Source organism: Bos mutus, chromosome X, assembly GCF_027580195.1.
Source record: "Bos mutus isolate GX-2022 chromosome X, NWIPB_WYAK_1.1, whole genome shotgun sequence".
In the NCBI taxonomy this organism is placed as follows: Eukaryota; Metazoa; Chordata; class Mammalia; order Artiodactyla; family Bovidae; genus Bos; species Bos mutus.
The window spans coordinates 51,751,991-51,765,860 of NC_091646.1; positions in this window are offsets into that span (position 1 = coordinate 51,751,991).

Here is a 13,870-nt window from a genome sequence, read left to right on the forward strand (position 1 = left end):
CCTCAAATGCAGAGTTCAGTTCAGTCATTCACTCATGTCCGACTCTTTGTGACCCCATGAACTGCAGCACACCAGGCTTCCCTGTCCATCACCAACTCCTGAAACTTGCTCAAACTCATGTCCATTGAGTCAGTGATGCCATCCAACCAACTCATGCTCTGTCATCCCCTTCTCCTCCTGCCTTCAATCTTTCCCAGCATCAAGATCTTTTCCAAGGAGTCAGTTCTTCACATCATGTGGCCAAAGTATTGGAGTTTCAGCTTCAGCATCAGTCCTTCCAAAGAATATTCAAGACTGATTTCCTTTAGGATGGACTGGTTGGATCTCCTTGCAGTCCAAGGGACTCTCAAGAATTTTCTCCAACACCATAATTCAAAAGTGTCAGTTCTTCAGTACTCAGCTTTATTTATGGTCCAAGTCTCAAATCCATACATGACTGATTGAAAAACCATAGCTTTGCACAGTCACAGCATTAACTGCAGGGTTTTAATCTGTTCCACTTGTCATTTCCAGGGTGGTTCCCCCTTCTTTGTTTATTTTGGCTTCCTCTGTTTGCAAGTCTCTTCAGTGTCTAATTTCCACCCTGACACAAGGAGGCGAAGGTGGCCCCTTATTTAGACTCTCTTGTTCAGTTGTCCAGTGGAGAGGGAGGAACACTGTAAACCAATACCACTGGCATGTGTGGGGAGTCCTTGCAGTGGATGGACAACACTTGATTTGCCACAGCCCAAGGCAGCTTGTACTTCCTGGATTCATATTGCTCAGGTTTCAGGGTGCTCTGCAAAGGGCAGTATCCCAAGTGGGCCCTGTGTTTGGTGCACTTCCCAGGTGTAGGCTGCTCAGGTTCTCAAGTGCTCTGCCCTTTGGGCTGTGTTTTGTTCCCTTCCCAGGTTCAAGCCACTCAGCGACTTGGTGGTAAGTGCACGATCCCAGGTGGGCCGTGTGTCTGATGCACATCCCTGGTCCCAGCCACTTGGTTTCCTGGGTGTGTCATAGAGGCATAGTCCCAGGTGTGCTGTGTGTCTCCTATGGAGAGCTGATCTCAGGCTGTGACACTGCTTCATATATGAACCGCCCAGGATCCTAGGAAGATGTGGTTCGGAGCTGGCAGCATGCTCACAGTTTGGTGGAAGATGCAGTTTCTGTGGCCGAGATTGCAGCAGCCCCTCACCTTCTGGCTCTGGCTGTCACATACCTGCCTCTCTGCCTTTGGGGAGGGAGGGACCTAAATGGCAGCTGGCTTGCTCTCCTTTGGTATTCACTAGGGGAAAAATCCTTTGTTTTGTGAGTGTGCCAGTGGTCACCATGCGGGTTAGAGTCTTTCGTGGGAAAGGTCCTTTTTTTCTTTTGTGATCCCATGATTTGGGTTTCTATGTCATGTTAGCTCCCTCAGATTGTCTTCAGGTCACTCAAAGTTGGTCCTTACCATAAGGATCAACGATGAGGCCTGCACCTCCCTGCCCACCCCCCACTTGCTGCTGGCAGATGTGCAGCGTCTGTGCCACGTCTCTGCTGTCAGTTGTAGTTAGGTGCATTTTCTGTGTTTTTTTACCCCCAAGTTTTGTTGCCCTTGGAGGTTCCAAAGCTCCCCACAGACATGTTTGTGAGAGGGTTTTGTGCTGTGTGGAAACTTCTTCTTCACGACTCCTTCCCCGGGACAGGTCTGCATCCCTAAATCTTTTGTTTCTGTTTTTGTCTTTTATATTTTGTCATACCTCCTTTCAAAGAAATTGGGCTGTCTTTCTGGGTGCCTGGTGTCCTCTGTCAGCATTCAGAAGTTGTTTTGTGGAAGTTGTTCAACATTCAAATGATCTTTTGATGAGTTTGTAGGGGAGAAAGTTGTCTCCCCACCCTATTTTTCTACCATCTTGGGACTGCTGCCATAGCTTGTCTACTTTTTTATAAGCAAAGAAATTTACTAAAAATGGTAAGTAGTATAACATTACCATGTTTAGTCTGAGGTAGTAGATAAAAAATATTTTGCATTTAGAACTGATGGTCCTACATTTCGTAATTTTGCCTGTACACTGTGAGTGTACAATGATGTTGTGTAGACTATGATGATGTCATCAGAATGCACAGTAATTAAGAAAGTTAACCCTAAAAAGCTACATTTTGGGGGTGGACTTACTTTTGATGAAATATAAGAATAATGCTTTAGAACATGAAATGCTATTTACCTCTAGATTAGAGAAAAACATGAGAATTACAGGAGAAAAGCAGGATTGGTAAAAGGAAGGAGTGATTTAAAATGGACACAGACTGATATATATTACTAATGTGCCACAGGAGAAAGATCACAAAAATTAAAAAACTTGGTGTGTAACCTCCAAGATCTCTCACTCCAATTCTGCTAGTTGTACTATAGAATCTATACGAAAAATATAACCTGTATTATGAGCTGATTTTAGCTGATTGCTGTTTGAGTTATATAGATAATGCTGTGGAGTTTCAGAAGATAGAGGGACCACTGTATCTTTGGTGAGCTCTAAAGAAAATGTGACTTAGAGAAAAAATACCACAGTGCCAAGTTTTTAAAAGATAAAGAGAAATGTGAATGTGTATGAAATATTTGGCTTTATATTTCTGCTGAATACTTTTTGTCTATTTCTCTGAGTTATTAAACTAAGTCAAATAGTTTGTTTTATTAATGACTTAATAATGGAGCTCTTTATTAATTTCAGATTACTCATACAAAAAAAGAAGCCCTTTCTAATCAAGATTCACTCTATTGATTCAATAAATCCCAGTCTTATGGCCAAATGTTAGATATGAAAGTGAAAGTTGCTCACTTGTGTCCAACTCTTTGTGACTCCATGGACTATACAGCTCATGGAATTCTCTTGGCCAGAATACTGGAGTGGGTAGCCTTTCCCTTCTCCAGGGGATCTTCCCAACCCAGGGACTAAACCCGGGTCTCCTGCATTGCAGGTGGATTCTTTTCCAGTAGAGCTACAAGTGAAGCCCAATGTAAGATATGAGTCTTATCAAATTGAATTTTTCTTTAAATGTTGAATAAATTTTATCTTGCATTGATTGTTTTCCTTAAATTGTTGCATTGTTCAGTCACTCAGTCATGTCCTACTCTTTGCAGTCCCAAAGAGTGTAGCACACCAGGCTTCCCTGTCCTTCAATATCTCCCATAGATTTCTCAAACTCCTGTCCATTGAGTCGGTGATGCCATCCAACCATCTTATCCTCTGTCATCCCCTTCTCCTGCTTTCAATCTTTCCCAGCATCAGGGTCTTTTCTAAAGAGTCAGCTCTTCAAATCATGTGGCCAAAGTACTGGAACTTCAGCTTCAGCATCAGTCCTTCCAGTGACTATTCAGGACTGATTTCCTTTAGGACTGATCTCTCTGCACTCCAAGGGAATCTCAGGAGTCTTCTCCAACACCTCAGTTCAAACACATCAGTTGTTCAGTGCTCAGCCTTCTTTATGGTCCATCTCTCACATCCATATATGACTACTGGAAAAACCATAACTTTGACTAGACGGACCTTTGTCAGCAAAGTGATGTCTCTGCTTTTTAACATGCTGTCTAAATTGGTCATAGCTTTTCTCCCAAGGAGCAAGCGTCTTTGAATTTCATGGCTGCAGTCACCATCTGCAATGATTTTGGAGCCCAAGAAAATAAAGTCTCTCATTGTTTCCATTGTTGTCCCATCTGTTTGCCATGAAGTGATGGGATTGGATGCCATGACCTTTGTTTTTTGAATATTGAGTTTTAAGCTGGCTTTTTTCACTCTCCTCTTTCAGCTTCATCAAGAGGCTCTTTAGTTTTCCCTCACTTTATGCCATAAGGGTGATGTCATCTGCATATCTTAAGTTATTGATATTTCTCCTGGAAATCTTGATTCCAGCTTGTGCTTCGTCCAGCCAGGTATTTCACATGATGTACTCTGCATATAAATTAAATAAGCAGAGTGATAGTATCCAGCCTTAACATACTTCTTTCCCAATTTGGAACCAGTCCATTGTTCCTTGTCTGGTTCTAACTGTTGCTTCTTGACCTGCATGCAGATTTCTCAGGAGGAAGATAAGATGGTCTGGTATTCCCATCTATTTAAGAATTTTCAGCAGTTTGTTGTGATCCACACAATTAAAGGCTTTAGCATAGTCCATGAAACAGAAATAGATGTTTTTCTGGAATTCTCTTGCTTTTTCTATGATCCAACAGATGTTGGCAATTTGTCTCTTGTTCCTCTGCCTTTTCTAAATCCAGCTTGAACATCTGGAAGTTCTCAGTTCTCATACTGTTGAAGCTTAGCTTGGAGAATTTTGAGCCTTACTTTGGTAGCATGTGAGATGAGTGCAATTGTGCAGTAGTTTGAACGTTCTTTGGCATTGCCTTTCTTTGGGATTGGAATGAAAACTGACCTTTTCCAGTACTGTGATCACTGCTGAGTTTTCCAAATTTGCTGGTCTATTGAGTGCAGCACTTTCACAGCATCATCTTTTAGGATTTGAAATAGCTCAACTGGAATTCCATCACCTCCACTAGCTTTGTTTGTAGTGATGTTTCCTTTGGCCCGCTTAACTTCGCATTCCAGGATGTCTGGCTCTAGGTGAGTGATCACATCATCATTGTTATCTGGCCTTTCAGATCTTTTTTGTATAGTTGTTCTGTGTATTCTTGCCACCTCTTCTTCATATCTTCTGCTTTTGTCTTATATAGGCATTCCATTATTTAAATCCGCAACTAGTAGCAAATTTTGGGGGTTTTATAACAGATTTTATTCTTATTAAAAAACAAAGTTCAGACACTTCCCTGTCAGTTCACTAGTTATAATTCTGCTCTTCCATTGTGGGGTTCAATCCCTGGTAAGGGAACTAAGGTCTCTCATGCTTGGTGATGAGGTCAAAACAAAAACATTCAGCCTATTTAATTGAAGTTCTAATTGGCTTTATTAGGCTCTTCATGAATCAGACTGCATCCCACCTAGCAAATAGTGCTCTCAAGGGTTTTACAAAATAGAAAATTTTTATAGAAAGAAGGATGAGGAGAGGAACCTATTAGCAAAAGAAAAAAAATATTTTTAGGCCAAAGCATCTTCTATTTTGAGGGGGAGGGGAGGGAAAGAAGGGGTTTAATCATACAGATTGCCTCTTCTTCCTCTGTGGGGTATAGAGGGCCCATGTGACAGGTGACCTCATTGGTGCTGACCAGAAAATTCTAGACTGGTTGATTAAGATTACGTTCTGGTGAAGGTCAAAGCTGCAATATGTTAGTTGTTTAATCTACATTTGGTATCATGGGCTTTAGCACAAGTTGTGCCATTTTAGGCCTGTGATTTTCTCTTTAACATTCCTCAATCCAACATGAGAGTGCTACATATAAAGTCAAAGGATGTGTCAGAATCTAACCTGTGATGTATTCTTAAAACAAAGTGATTTTGACACTTGCACTGAGTCGTAGAGATATTGTCAAATCTGGAAGATGAGATTCTAGTTTTTTGTTGTTGTTGTTGTTGTTGTTTAATTGCACTTTGGATGAAAGTATTCACCATGAATGAGGTTGTTTGGCTTTAAAATAACCTGTGGAGAGGATTAGTAAGAAGCAAGAAGTTTTAAATACATTCATATTCTAAATGTGTGCTTCCCATTTCATGAAAAGGTGGAAGCATGCAGTGTGTAAAAGGCTGAAAATTATGAAATGATGAGAGATCATATTTGGAATATTCAGATGTTACAAACTATACAAGTTTGAGAGTTTCTATGCTGGTTGGCAGACAGCATTTCCTGATTTCTGATGGTGTGATTTTTTAAAATTAGTTCAGAGGCCAAAAAGCACAAGCCTCTGAAATCAGTAAGAAGCCTTTTAAAGCTACATGCAAACTTCAGACTAATTGACAGTAAACTTCCAGTAGAAGATGTCACTACCTAGGTACAAGACGGTTACTTTAAAATTTAAAGAATAATGATCTACAGATTGCAGTCAATTTTTAGATCAGTATCTAATATTATTCATAATGGTTCTGCTCTGTGGTCCGCAGACCATACAGTGGGGATTTCCTGGGAACTTATTAGAATAAATGAAGAATCTCAGACTCCATCCCAGACCTACTCAGTTAGCAGTCTGCATTTTAACATCATCCCCAAATGATTCATTTGCACATCCAGTTTGAAAAACATTAATATATTGCAATATTCTAGAATGAAAAAGACTAAAATAATTAGTCCATGGGCAGATTAACTGCAGCTTTTTTTTTGCTATATTAACTGCAGCTTTGACTATCATTGGCACTAATCATCTGTCTCTAAAAGGAGAAAAAAGAGCTAAACTGAGATGTAAACTAGAATATCATTCTCTACTATCACTTGTAATCAGTGCTAGGATGCACCACCATTTCCTTAATGCAGACCTATGCTTGTTAAACACTAAAACCCCAATGGTAGGACTTTCCTGGTGGCCTATTAGTTAAGAATCCGCTTCTACTGCAGGGGGCATGAGTTTGATCCCTGGTCAGGGAACTAAGATCCTGCATGCCCCGTGATGTAGCCAAATAATAACTACAAAATTAAAAATTAAAAAATGAAGAGCAGACTACAAAGAAAGCATAGTATTGATGAACCAATTAATTGATATATAATATGTTTGGCATATTTCTCTTAAGTCAGAGCTTTCTAGAGTTGTTCTTAGCGTATTGAGGGATTTGCTGGAGGAAGGAGAAATGCAGAGCGTTGAGGTCAAGGCTAGACAGAGAAATGGTAGGCAACCCCATCTTCAGAGGCTGAGTGGGTTTCAGAACTTAGTATTCCCATTCCCTGGTTCAGAACATGCATAACAAGCTCTTCTAATCAAAGATTTATGGATTTACATAAAAGATTTATGTCATAGTTTCTTTCAGATGTCGGGAGTATCATTTCTTTTAGACCCTTTCAGCTAACAGAAGAAAGAAATAAATGTGTGTATACTCATGTGCTATCCATTTGACTGTTTAATACAAATAGACATGTATAACAGTATCAGGATTGTTGACCTGTACCCCTACAAGAAAGAACACTATCAACTAGATTACAGTGCTTTTTTCTTTTGCTTTTGGTCTTGCAAACTCTGTTCATTTTTGAAGTTACTTAAGTCAGGGTATCTTAGTGAGGTGGTTTCATACATTTGTAATATAATTGGATTGTTTAGTCAAATTCTGCATTCCATTCTTAATGTAAAAATGTTTTTTTTTTTTTAATATGCATACATTGATTCACTTTTTGTGCTGTAAGGTTTTTTGGGTTTTGACAAATATGTAGTGTCAATGTATTTAACATAATAACATCATACAGAATAGTTTCACTGAGCACAATCATCTTTAGGAACTGTGTAGGCCACACAAAACACACCAGTGGCTCCTTGGTTTTGGCCTTTGGTTTAATATCTTTCTTTCCCCCTTTGCTCTCTGCTCCACAGGGGCACATGCCCCTGGGTCTGCTTTGCTCACCACAGTGTCTGGATTCAACAAATGGGAAAATAAAAATAGAAGATGAGCCCCCTCCCAGTAGAGCACCAGGTTCAGAAAGAATACACTGACAAGGAGACGGCATTCTGTCACTCCCTGCCTCTTTTTCAATTGCCCACTGGAAATGTCCCTTTAAGTCCTACTCCCAATTGACCCTCCCTCCCCTACCCTGCAAGCCTCCTTATCCTCTGCCTTAAAGTTATCACAATGGCCAGATGGATTCTGGCCAGGGTGGGGCCCTCTGTGACATCACCAAAGGCCTAGCCCTGCTAGGTCCTTAGTATCCAGATGCAAGGGGAGACCAGCACACCATGAGCCACTTGCTTTCGGCTCACTATGCCATCTCTAATATGGTGCTTTTTCTGGCCTACGTGTGTGTCCTTTTTCTGTACCTATGTGTTTTATGTTCTGAGAGATGAAGTTGTAGATCTCCTGGGGAAGGTGCCCTGCGGAAGGCACTTTTGAATTCGGCAGACTCAACCAGAGCATGCCCAAGGCTGGCTTGGGAGCAAGTCGCACTGGGTTTTTCTCCTCCTTGTGGTATTGGTGATACTGAAGTTTCCAGGAGACGGTGACAAGGGTAAGGTGTGCACTGTTGTGCCCATCGGGGCTGTTCATTTGGTTCTCCAGGAAAGAAGAAAAAGGCTTCCCCTGACAAAACGTGTTTAGTACCTTAACTCGGCTTGAGAAGGACCTTGTGAACTTTGTGTCCAGGGTGTGGAATCTGAAACTCGTTGCTACAACCACTGTTAACCACAAACGTCCCTGTATCGAGGTTCCTGCAGACACACACAATGACATTACAATATATGAGGTATGGGGTGACAACGATGACTCGGATTGAGTGCATTTGTGTGTCAAAGTAGATGAGGCATAGTTGAGTGCCAACAAACTATCCAAACTAATAAAACTATTCTGAAGCAAAAGAAAAAGCCTCTGATATTTTTTATTTACTGTACAGTTTTACCTTTTCCAGAATGTCGTATAATTGGCATCATGCAGTGTATAACCTTTCCCAGACTAGCTTATTTTACTTAATAATATTCATTCAGGTTTCATCCATTTCTTTTTGTGATTTGATAGCTCATTTCTTTTTATTCTTGAATAGTATTCTGTTATGTTGATGTACCATAGTTTGTTTATCCATTCATCTATTAAAGGACACTTTGGTTGCTTCCAATTTGTGTGTTTGTATGTGTGTGTATGAGAGAGAGAGTATGAATTAAGCTGTTATAAAATTCATGTTCATGTTTTTGTGTTAGCATTAGCTTTCATATCATTTGGTTACCTATCTAGGAGGATAATTGCTAGATCATGTGGTATGACAGTGTTTAGCTATATAAGTAATTACTTCCAAATTGACTGTACCATTTTGCATTCCCACTAACAAAACGCCCTGAGAGAAAATTAGTTTTGCTAGCAAATATTTTGTTACTGTTCTTTTAAAAATATATTTTCTTCAATAACTATATCAACACATTTTATATATAAATGTATATATCATTTTATATATAAATTTTCTTCAGTAACTATAAAAACACACTTTATATATAAATATATATATCAACACATTTTACACATTTGAATGAGAGTTCCTATTGTTCCTCATCTTTGCCAGTAATTGGTATTGCCAGATTTTTGTATTTGACCTTTCCAATGAGTGTGTAATCATATCTCATTGTTTTAATTTCACCAGTCTACTTTAAACAGCTATCTTATTTCCGTATTTTCATTGTAGCGTTTCCATTCTGTTTTATTACCATAGATTCCTCGGGTGTTTTATCTTTAATCTGAGGTTTAAATAGATCTGCTGCTCAGCAAAACTTCTGCTGGTGTTTATACCATCAGTTATTACTTTGCTAAATTAGTTGTCAAATAATTTTTTCATGAAGGACTGATAACTTGAGATCATGTATACTGGAAAAAATTTATCTTTAATTGAACAACACTGAGCACATTTTCTTTTCCTGAGTATTTTTTTGTTCACTAATTTTTAATGCCTCCACACAAAAGTTTAAGTTCTGTATGAGCTTCTCCACTTTTTTGTTTGTTTTGATTTTCTTGTATACATACTAGATGTTAACCAAATCTGTATTAGTACCATTTGCAGTTGTACATTAACTCTGAAGTTTTACTTACAAGCATATATATATTTTATCAGAATCTTGACTTTATTATGTGTCTTCCATGGTTTTGAAAAACTATATGCTCATCATTCAAGCATTTTTATAGTCAGCCTCATCTCCACTGAGATTCAAATGAATCCATTTATATAATTTAGAAAGAGGGAGCAATCGTAAAATGTGTTGATATAGTTACTGAAGAAAACAGAATTTAAAAAGAACAGTAACAAATATTTGCTAGCAAAACTCATTTTCTCTCAGTGCATTTTGTAATTATGAACATCCAGATGCTCTTACATACAGTCTATAAACAGACCAGGTAAATTAGCAGCACCTCAGTTAGACAGAGTCTCCCTCGTAGCTCAGTTGGTCAAGAATCCACCTGCAATGCAGGAGACATGGGTTTTATCTCTGGGTTGGGAATACCCCTGGAGAAGGGAATGGCAACCCATTCCAGTATTGTTACCTGGGAAATCCCAAGGACAGAGGAGCCAGGCTGACTACAGTCCATGGGGTCACAGAGTCAGACATGACTTAGCAATTAAACCACCAAACCACCAGTCAGCCATAGCTTTATAGAAGATCTAATGTTCGGTTTTAACTAGTTTATTTAGAGTCTTGTTACAGTTATCAACATTCTTGTTTTTCTGTCAGTAAAAAGAATGTGCTAGTTCTCTTGGGAGGAAGACAGTTTTAATCAATATTTTCCTATGCTTTTGATTTTCAAGAGAACAGAAATCTTAAACAAGACACTTGGTTTCAAGGGTCTGGTACTGTGCCTAATGAATATTTTTCATTAATTAATATGTTATCATTAGTAAAATGTACATTCTGTTTACTTGCAACACTGATTTAAAGTGATTTATGATAAAATATAAATATATTTGGGATTGACATGTACACACTGCTATATTTAAAATGGGAAACCAACAAAGACCTGCTGTATAGCACAGGGAAATCTGCTGAATACTCTGTAACAACCTAAATGGGAAAAGAATTTGAAAAACAATAGATATATGTATAACTGAATCACTTTACTTTACACCTGAAACTAATACAACGTTGTTAACCAATTATATTCCAGTATAAAATTAAAAATTAAAAAAGAAAAACTTTCACAGAAGACAAAAATAGCAATATAAATTAAAAAACATTGAGAATGAGGCAAAATATTATTATACTTCACAGTATACTAGTTTATCAATATAAATAGTAGTCATTATTTGAAATGGCTGAAATTAACTCAGCATTGCTCTTTCACATGAAGGCATATAAATACATATCAGATCATATCAGATCAGATCAGTCACTCAGTCGTATCCAACTCTTTGCGACCCCATGAATTGCAGCACGCCAGGCCTCCCTGTCCATCACCAACTCCCAGAGTTCACTCAGACTCATGTCCATCGAGTCAGTGACAAATATAGATACAAACATATCATGGCATTTGTATCAATCATTCATCTCCTTTTATGTTGTTTCATTATAATAGAATCTGTGTTGTCTCTTAATATAGTGGTATCATTCTCATTCTCTTTCATACATCAGATGTTTGTTAAGCACCTACTCTGTGACAGAGTGTTTCAGGCACTGGAGATACAGTGGTAAAAAAATTTCCTTGTCCTCACAAATTTATACTTTCTTCCCAAGTTAGGTAGAGATAAACAATAAGCAAAGAAGCAAAATATATCATATAATCACTAAAGGCTATGGAGAAAAAACAGGCAAAGAACTCAATTAACTAAAGATAGATGGAATAAAAATGAATACTTACTTGTTCTATATTTTTCAGTTTTGTCACTAATATAGGAAATCTGAGACTGTATGAAATTGATATGGAGAATGTCATGCCCAGAATTATATCTTGTTATTAGTCAAGTCATTGCTTAAAGTAGACACGGTGAGGTTTTAGCCATATCCTCAAAATATGCATCCTTTTATGTACTTTGCATACAATCTTCTTTTTTAAAGTTGAGGTATAGTTGATTTACAATGTTGATTCTTTTTTTTTTAACTTTTTATATGCAATCTTAACCATTGTATTGATGGTAAATTTTTTTTATTTTTTGCACTGATGGCTATCTCTTGGTAGAATCTTAATAAGTTTGAGATTAGAAACAAAGACTTCCCTGAAATGCATAAAGTCTTAGTCCTTTTGCACATTTCTTACTGGATGCTTTAAGTAATAGAAAAATAGCACAGTAATTTTTTTTTAAATGACAATGTATCTTATTCAGGATTAACTCTGGAACTGCACGAAAGAAGCCCATTTTCCCATCGTTAGTTTTGCATCCCCAAAAGCTCATATCATTAGTCATTTTTGTGGATTATATCCTTGAAATTCTTAACTGAACCTATGAATTTGGTAATTTTCTAGTAGAAAATAATATCCAAAGGGAATAAGACACCAAGAAAGAGGTGGGGCTGGAGATAGTTTTGAGTAGAGTGTATAGGCCTAGAATTCAAGATGTTCCGTAGTATTGAAAGCACACATGGGGGATCCTGGTTTTGGAAGGACAAGCCTTGTATACTTCTTAAGTTTGTCTAGTGTTGGCTCATTTCTTGCTATGCAGTGAAAGTGTTAGTTACTCAGTTGTGTTGATTCTTTGTGACCCTGTGGACTGTAGCCCTCACCAGGCTCCTCTGTCCATGGATTTCTCCAGGCAAGAATACTGGAGTGGGTTGCCATTTACTTCTACCGGGGATCTTCCCAATCCAGGGATCAAACCTGGCTCTGCTGCATTGCAGGCAGACTCTTAACCCACTGAGATACCAGGGAAGCCCTTGCAATGCAGAAGAACCATTAAAATTTCATCCCTAAAAAAAAAAAAAAAAAAAAACAAAGGTAATAAGAAAAACCTCCTTTCTTGGGTCTCCAGAATGTGAGACGACTTTAAAAACATGACCTTTAAAGACTAGCGCCATTATTTGCACTGAGATTTTTATTGAAGACCAATTTCACTCACTACAGCATTGGATGATATAAACATTTGACTTATTCAGAGTTAAGAGATACATAAGGCATGTTTATCTATTCACTTTGCTAATAGTTCACCACTTTGTTATTATGAAAAAGTCACAAGGACAAATTTGAAACAAAATCATATAAGAAAAGGAGAATTGGGGGGTACTTCTCTGGTAGTCCAATGGCTAAGACTCTGTGTTCCCAGTGTAGGGGGCCAAGGTTCGATCCCTGGTCAGGGAACTAGATCCCACATGCTTCAGCTAAGAGTTAGAATACCAAAACTAAAGATCTTGTATGCCGCAATGAAGAAAATATTTTAAAAAAGAAAATAAGAATGGGGCTTTAGGTCGTTATTTTTCTAAGCAAATGAAATTAGTCGTTCTATTAAAAAAAAAGTAGTTGTATAAAAAAAGTTGCACGAATGAAAGGAATGCTATACTGACATAACTATGGTATCTATGTACTAACAGATATGGCAGAAGTTGCCAAGTTTAACTCAGTTCTCCATTTACTAGTTTATTTATAAAATAATTCCATTTTCAAAATAATTGTACATATCTAGCCGTTCCCCCTTTTTTTTGTGATTTTAATCATAGATGACAGATGGAAGGAAACCTTAATATTTTCCTTGATACTATTTGTTCTTGTCTCATTTGTTTTGGTAATAGCTTGTCTATTTTTATAATTATTTATTTTAGTTGGAAGATAATTTCTTTACAATATTGTGGTGGTTATTGCCATACATCGACATGAATGACCCATGGGTGCACATGTGTCACCCCATCCTGAAACCCCCTCCCAAGTCCCTCCCAACCCCATTCTCTGAGTTGTCCCAGAGAGCTGGCTTTGAGTGCCCTGCTTCATGCATTGAACTTGAACTGGTCATCTGTTTTACATATGGTAATATACATGTTTCAATGATATTCTTTCAAATCATCCCACCCTCGACTTCTCCCACATAATCCAAAAGTCTGTTACATCTGTCTCTTTTGCTGCCTTGCATATAGGATCGTTGTTACTGTCTTTCTAAATTCCATATAGATGCATTAATATATTGCACTGATGTTTCTCTTTTTGATTTAATTTACCCTGTAAAATAGGCTCCCATTTCATCCACCTGATTAGAACTGACTCAAATGCATTCTTATTTATATTTGAGTAATATTCTATTGTGTATATGTACCATAAGTTCCTCATCCATTCATCTGCCCATGGACATCTAGGTTGCTTCCATGTCCTAGCTATTGTAAACAGTGCTGTGATGAACACTGGGGTACATGTGTCTCAACTCTGGTTTCCTTGGTGTGCATGCCCAGCAGTGGGATTGC